Here is a 7,437-nt window from a genome sequence, read left to right as displayed (position 1 = left end):
AGATCCTTCAGCCCGCCTTCTTGCATATTTGATAGGAGATCCACGTGAGCGAGTTTATAGGGATGTCGATCATGTAGTATATGTTTTGACTATAGGTCTACCCTACTCCCCTCGACTTAGACATGATGATTTATGTTTACCCACGACGACCACACTAGCTCCACAGCTACCGAGAGCTCCGAGTCCTCGAGAGACACCACTAGAGAGATCACCTCCTAGGCTTCTTTTGTCACGTCGTATTCTACGACCTTGGGAGATGCTAGATGAGGATGATAGTGTGCCATAAGAGATAGCTCCAGCACCTAGCCTACCACCACAAGTAGAGCCCCTGAGACTAGAGCCGAGTCAAAGTATTGTTAGGGAGCCTACACCACCTACCACACTTATCCACGAGACTTCCAGCACATAGCGAGAGATCTCATAGAGTCATAGAGTGAGTGTTTCCGATGGCTTTGTTATAGATGAGACCACTCCACAGATTCTAGCTGCCCTTGAGCATCCTTGTTTAGATCTGCCGACCTCACAGAGGCCCTTAGAGATAGATGTCGAGCTAGAGCCCTCTACGAGAGTAGATCCCCTATGAGAGAAGATGTAGAGCCGACATCATCGCTATCCCCCTCTTTTAGCTTGCATAGCGGTGTCATAGCCATTGAGTCACAGAGAGAGAAGCCACCACATATAGATGTTGCCCTAGTGCCATCTACGAGTGCTGATTCATGATCAGATCACCCAATTGAGCGGAGACTAGCCACGAGCCGTACTTTTCTAGATCAAGTTCCTAGAGACCACATTACTGACACCACAGAGATAGAGGTTACACCACAGATACATGGACGTACACGGACTAGAGTGACCTCTACTGACACCCTATGTAGGGATACGATAGCGCCTGCTAGACTTGTTTGGAGACCACGTACACAGGCATCTTAGACATGTGTAGAGCCTTCTCTAGGCAGAGGCTCTGCGACGATGAGTAGTGCCGCTGAGGAGCGACACATGATAGATCAGACACGTAGATCTCCACGTAGAGCTTCCAGGACAACCCAGCAGGTATTTGTTCCTTGTGACGAGATACATGCTAGATTTTTACCTTGTGATGACACGATCATATTTCTAAAGAGCCATATGATCGACGACGGACTTTCACATGGTTGGCTCACATCTAGACGGTGACTTGAGGCACAGGATTAATTTGAGGGACAAAGACATGTTTAGGTACCTAGGCCACGAGCGGTAGCACACCCAGCGCATACAAGATCATACCTTAGAGCGAGACCTCCACAAGCCAGATGTCGAGAGATGAGACTACCCCTAGAGAGGTCGGTACCTTCACAGCAGATAGTATGTCCTAGAGCTAGATGCACACGTAGACACGCTAGGAGACCTTAGACTGACATCCCTACGAGAGCGTGAGCATTGCAGATTTGGCTACCGAAGAGCCTTCTACAGACTATTCGAGTAGAGGATGATGCCCACCCTACGACCATTCCTTGTGCTGTTGAGCAGACTTTACATATGGAGCTAGGTGTTAGCCAGCCCTTGACTATTAGAGATCGAGCTAAGCGATTGCAGATCATGCTTCATGGTGAGAGCTCTCTCTTGACTTCTAGTTGCACGAGATTTGAGATTTGTACACATTGATATGTGCACTAGATTTATGTGCATATACCAGAGGAATTTTTTTCCCTTTTGGGTTTTTCCCCTCTGGATATCCAGGTTTTAGACCCTAGCTTAGATGTTTTATCTTATTATTATGTTACTTTTGCTATTTTATCTTGCTGCTGACATACCTCTTGGAGGTACAGTGCTTTTGTTGATCTTTTGATGCAGCACGTAGACAGACTTTAGCTTGCCCATGGAGATTGGACGACCATGTAGACATGATGTATCTCCAGACACGAGGAGCTTCCATGACATCGACCTCTTCATCGAGCCCATGACAGGTGTACTCCTTCCTATGCTATATGGTTTTGTACATATATAATTGTTGATTGTAGCTTCTTCTTGGTTTGATTAAGTGCATTCAATTATGTTTTGTTATTTGCCATTAAAGATGTATAAACTTGTCCTTTCTTTAGTTAATTGACTTAGAGTTTAGTTTTATTGATGAGCCTTGAGGTTAGGAGGCCGTGACTTTAGGTTAACTCATTTACTTGACTACTTAGTCTTAGTTGGTAAAATTATTTGAGTGTTTGAAACCTTAGGAGTGTTTTAAGCACAGAGAGGCTTTCTCACCCAAACAACAAAGAAAACTAGTGAGAATACAAAGGAAATGGAAGAAAAACAAAAGTGCCACAAGTGTAAAAGCTTAAGCTGGAAGAGAAATCTTGGCTTGATTTGGTACTTCACGCACATGTATTGCCTATGGTACTAGAGCCCTAGAGGTTCCTAGTGTGGGTGCTTTTCTTTGAGAAGCAAAAAGCCCCAGGTATACAAATAAGCACACACGTCAAATGATTTTGCAAAATGTGAAAAATAACAAATGAAAAGCAAGAAAAATGAAATGAGAAAGACTTCCATTGAGCTTCAAGTAGAAAAAATTCAATCTTTTGTTTCGAGTTGTGAGAGTTAGTTAGCTAATCTATGACAGACATAATTAGGGAATCTTGCATTGGGATAAATTTACTAACTTAGGTAGTACTAGAGTGAATGTTTTAATCCTTAGTCGTAGCTAACTAATTGATATACTCATTCATAAGCCCAAAACTCTTGATTAATTAATTTCAGCAAGTGCAATTTATTTTTCCTTAATGGCAGTGTAACATTTCATAATTCTTTGCATTTACTCATTACTACATGTGCTTTGCCTTTTCCTTATGGCTTATCACCATATATTTGAGAATGCTACCTCATCCACCTTTTTCTTTTTACAGGCACATTCTTTCTCAAGCATCTACCACGACATGGCTTTGTCAGGGACGACAAAGCTTCGGGAGGGGAGAGTGTTGACGGGCGAGCGTCAACGACATGCATTATGCTTCCATTGGTGTGTACACATATGTGTATGCATATATTTTTTGTATTTACGGGCTCCATAGTGGGTTCCAAGTTGTACATTGATGATTAGATGAGCCTAGACACTTGCAGCATGTTATACATTTTTTGTGCCAGCCGCCCATTTTTTAAAGCCCTTGTATATAAGTCAATTCACAAGATGTGAAAGGGCATTCTTAGAGAAGAGAGTGTGAGGGAGTGTGGAGAAGAAGAAGAGGAGTGGCTATGGAGCTTGGATCTTCCACATCATATGTAGTGGTCATTGGGATTAATGGAAGCTAAGTTCTCTCTACTTTCTCTTGTCTTTCAAGCTTATGTGTGTTAATGGTGTATGATTAGTGTTAATCTTCTCTTCTCTCTCAAGTTTTTCCTCTTGTTTGAGCATTCTTGCTTCACATGTGTGCTAGATTAGAGAGTGTGTGTACGTGGACTGCATACATTTCTCTCATTAGGCTTCTTTGTGTATGCTTAATGTGTGATTAGAGTGTGTGTGCTTGAGATTAGAGAAAAGGGATACACCATTGTCTGCATGATTAGAGAGTTAGAGTGTAGATTGAGAGTGTGTGTGCATGGATCTTGCTTCATCGGCTTTCCCTCTCCTCCTCTCTTGCTTTACCCCTCTTCCTAGAGTCCTCATTTCATCACATTAGGTGCATCCATGCCTCCATGCACTAGCCGGGTTCCGATCCACTGGATTGACATTATGTCGGTGGGTTGTGCGCTGTGCTATGACCGCCAACATTAATGCTTTCTACAAAGTTTATGTTATTCTTGTGATGCATGAAGATTTCCATCTTCATTGCATCACCTAGGTCACAAGGAACACAAAGATTGTATTGTACCAAGTCTCTCTTGATGGAAGAAACTATAATACAAATGCCTATTGGAGGGGGGACCGCGGCTCCATATGAATCCGGTCCTCAACTGCTGTCATGTTCTCTAAACTCTCTCTCTTGCAAAAGTAGTGTTCATGCCAAGTTAAATAAGTACCATGTTTATGTTGCTACCATCAATTAAGTTCACCCGCTATGCTCACAAAGTAATCTCACAAAAGTGCTTCATGTAATTTCCTAATTCCGCTACTCTCAAAGTTCATAGGCCATTCCCATTACATGGGGCGTGATTGCATCGGTATGTAATATTAGGAAGTGCATCAAGACACCGCTTTAAAGGTCAACGTGGTGTGGGTGTGATGGCTAACATTGGTACATGAGAATATAAAGAGGTTTTATGTGGAATGAGAAAACTAATTGACCCTCGTAGTTTTAAAACTACCTTCATTGAGTTTTGCAGTTCTAATCGCAGACGATTACTCTTCTTTTAAGAGGGGGGCATGTCATAGACTACTGACGTATGAACCATTGAAGACGAAGAGGGAGTTAGGACTACGAGACATAAACTCTTCTAACAAAAAAGAAGAAAAAGTCCAAATCTCGACTAAGAGACATAAAATCTTCTAACAAAAAAAATAGAAGAAGTCCAAATCAACTTATTGAAGCTGGTCAAGGGGCCTAAAATCCTAAAAGTATGGTGGAAGACCTAAAGTTGTGTGAGTTGATGATGTGGTAGATTGCTTTTTGAACAATTTCATTTCATGTAACTACTTTTGGATAGTCCAAGTGCCTTTAAACACATTGTAGGAGCTCTCTCTTTGGCATTCTACCATGTGGAGAAGCAGAGTAGAGTCTCCTACCTTGTACCTTGTTGAGGAATATAAAGAAATATCGAAAGAGTAGAGTTCTCCTACCTTGTACCTTGTTGAGGAACATAAAGAAATATCAAAAGGGGCACCACGGTTTGGGGCCAGTGCCATCTAAGAGTGGAACTCCACCATTGTGTCTCTTATGTGGATTCTCTCTCTCTTTCAGTTCAGTTGTATTGAAGTGCTAAAAGCATTTTCTTTCAGCTGGAACATGGTGCCCTTGTGTTACATTGGGACCCACCTCCTTTATTCTTTCACATAAGATCTGACACGTCATAACAATTTCTTCTGTGTCCTATGAAAAAAAAGAAGGATATCACCTTAGGCTCAGTTAGATGTAGATGCATAGCAATAATAAGTGCAGCATCAAGATATTCATTCTCTTGATGGTTTTCATACAGAATCTCAACCGGTAATGTTTATGGGATAGTGAAAACATCGCAGACAAAAAAGTACTCCCAAAAACTATACTAGAGCTAGCTATCCAAAAGTACTTCTCTTGAGTACATCAATGTGTTGGCACTGCCTGCTTGCAGGGAGAGATATAGGAATCGTGCCTATGAAATGTTGTACACAACTTTTAGGCTTTTTGAAGCTATTTTAAGCTGCTATTTTTCAACATTTCTTTGGAGCCATGCTTGTAATAAAAATAGTGCGCACTTTAAAAACGTAGACAGCAGAAAACTGTAACAGAAGAGACGAGAGCAAGGAGTGTACTGTGTAAGATATGTTGCTCTCTCTCTCTCTCTCTCTCTCTCTCTCTCTCTCTCTCTCCGTCTTGACCTGATCAGGTAGTGCCGTTGTCGGCAAGTTAATGACGGCCTTGTTCTTTCATGTGATAACATACCTAGTGTGTTGAAAGCTGTCTATCCAAAAGTACTTCTCTCGAAAGAATCCTTGTGGCTACAATCTCGTCTATATTTATCCTCTATAGCTCTGCTAGCAATACTTAAGGAAGAGGGAGAGATAGTGTATGAAAGAGCGATGGCATGCACCTTCAATTGAAGGTCACAGATTTGCAGGCATAGAGAGAGAGAGAGAGAGAGAGAGAGAGAGAGAGAGAGAGAGAGAGAGAGAGAGAGAGAGAGAGAGAGAGAGAGAGAGAGAGAGAGAGAGAGAGAGAGAGAGAGAGAGAGAGAGAGAGAGAGAGAGAGAGAGAGAGAGAGAGAGAGAGAGAGAGAGAGAGAGAGAGAGAAAGAAGAAGAAGAAGAAGAAGAAGAAGAAGAAGAAGAAGAAGAAGAAGAAGAAGAAGAGGGGGGCTTACCTTGAGTAGCATGAATTGACCATAAGCAGGCTGTAGGCAGCAAGCAGCTCAAAGTTCATGCATTTGAGGCCCCTAACACACACATCCGCATGACATGTGCGACATTGAGGTGTGCAAGGTGAGGGGGACCCTCATCATTATATCACACGGGCATGTTCAAAAGGGATCAATGGTGGAGGAGGAAAATGGGGGCACGTCAATCGTCGATCATCAAATCTGACGGCTACCCCAAATTTACAAAATTTCCCTGAACTTACTAATCATCCTGCATTCACAATACCACATACTCAAATCCCCTATATTTCAATGAACACATGTGGCACAATAGTTAGTGCACATGGATCGCACTGTGGAGGCTGTGGATTCAAGACATGGGGCACAGAACGCCCCAAATTGACAAGCCTACCCGAATTTACTTTTCTCCTTGTATCTAGTAAATGTCTCAAATTTACAAAAGTGCTTCAAATGGTGTGTGACACCTCAATCGTAGATACCAGTTAAAGCTACCCATGTGAGATAGTGTGGAGAGGGACCAGATGAGTGGCAAAGGCCTATGTCCTCGAGTACAAAATTTCAACCCCCTTGTCCGCAATGAGCAGCTAGCAGACACAACACATCTGCTTCGCTCGAAGGCCACTTGTTGGCGTTCAGCCCCGCACAGAGTGCATGCACTATGAATGTCAAGCCAGTTGCACTATGCTGATTAGTTGACGATATTCTGAGTTTGTTTAAACTAGCAATTTGTCTACCCTTGTGTGACAAGCAGAGTGTCCAAAGAATACCTTTTAGGTCCATCCGAGAGCCCACGTGTGACAGAGGCTTGAGTTTATGTAATAGTTGGTTCGTGCTAATGTAGGCATTTTTAGATGTAAGATAATTATTGTGGCACTTTGTAAGGCCAAAGGCAACCCAGGGAATCACGGACCTAGGCCAAGTACCTGGACGGCCTAGATGTGGATTGGGGATCCATAACAGGCTAGGGCTTAGAGCCACAAAGCCTATATGTAAGGTGGTAGGAAGGTGGATCTCTCAAGCAAGTCTTGTGGGTCTTTACACTAGTATCAGAGCTCAAAGTCTTTTTGGGAAAAGGCGTGGACTCTATCTACCTTATGCATGAATTGCATGAGCATGCAAAAACCGTGCAGAAGAAGCCGAGGAAGATAGGTCGAAGCAGACCGTCGAGGGCTGTTTTTCAAAAAAATTGGTCCATCTATCTCTCTCTTTCTTGTACGAGAACCTCACCTACCTTCTTTACGTCTATTATTTATCTTCAACTTGGTTAATTTCTACTCTATAGCTTTTACATTCATGAAAAAAAAAAAATCTATGACCATTACTAATTTATCTACCCATTTCTATCTCATCATAAATTTTTATGATTTTTACTATATTTTATTCCACCATGTAAATATTATTATTTTACCTTCATAGTCTTTTTATATTACTACTAGTTGCATTATGGGCTAGGTCTTTAAAT

General features: G+C 42.1%; 1 pseudogene; it reads left to right on the top strand.

The window, feature by feature from the left end:
* The first annotated feature begins 256 nt into the window (after positions 1-256).
* On the top strand, positions 257-2,949 carry LOC147455275 (uncharacterized; annotated as a pseudogene).
* Positions 2,950-7,437: the final 4,488 nt, after the last annotated feature.

Source organism: Adiantum capillus-veneris, chromosome 6 (genome assembly GCF_014529385.1).
Source record: "Adiantum capillus-veneris isolate H3 chromosome 6, ASM1452938v2, whole genome shotgun sequence".
In the NCBI taxonomy this organism is placed as follows: Eukaryota; Viridiplantae; Streptophyta; class Polypodiopsida; order Polypodiales; family Pteridaceae; genus Adiantum; species Adiantum capillus-veneris.
This window is presented reverse-complemented; position numbering and strand designations above follow the sequence as displayed.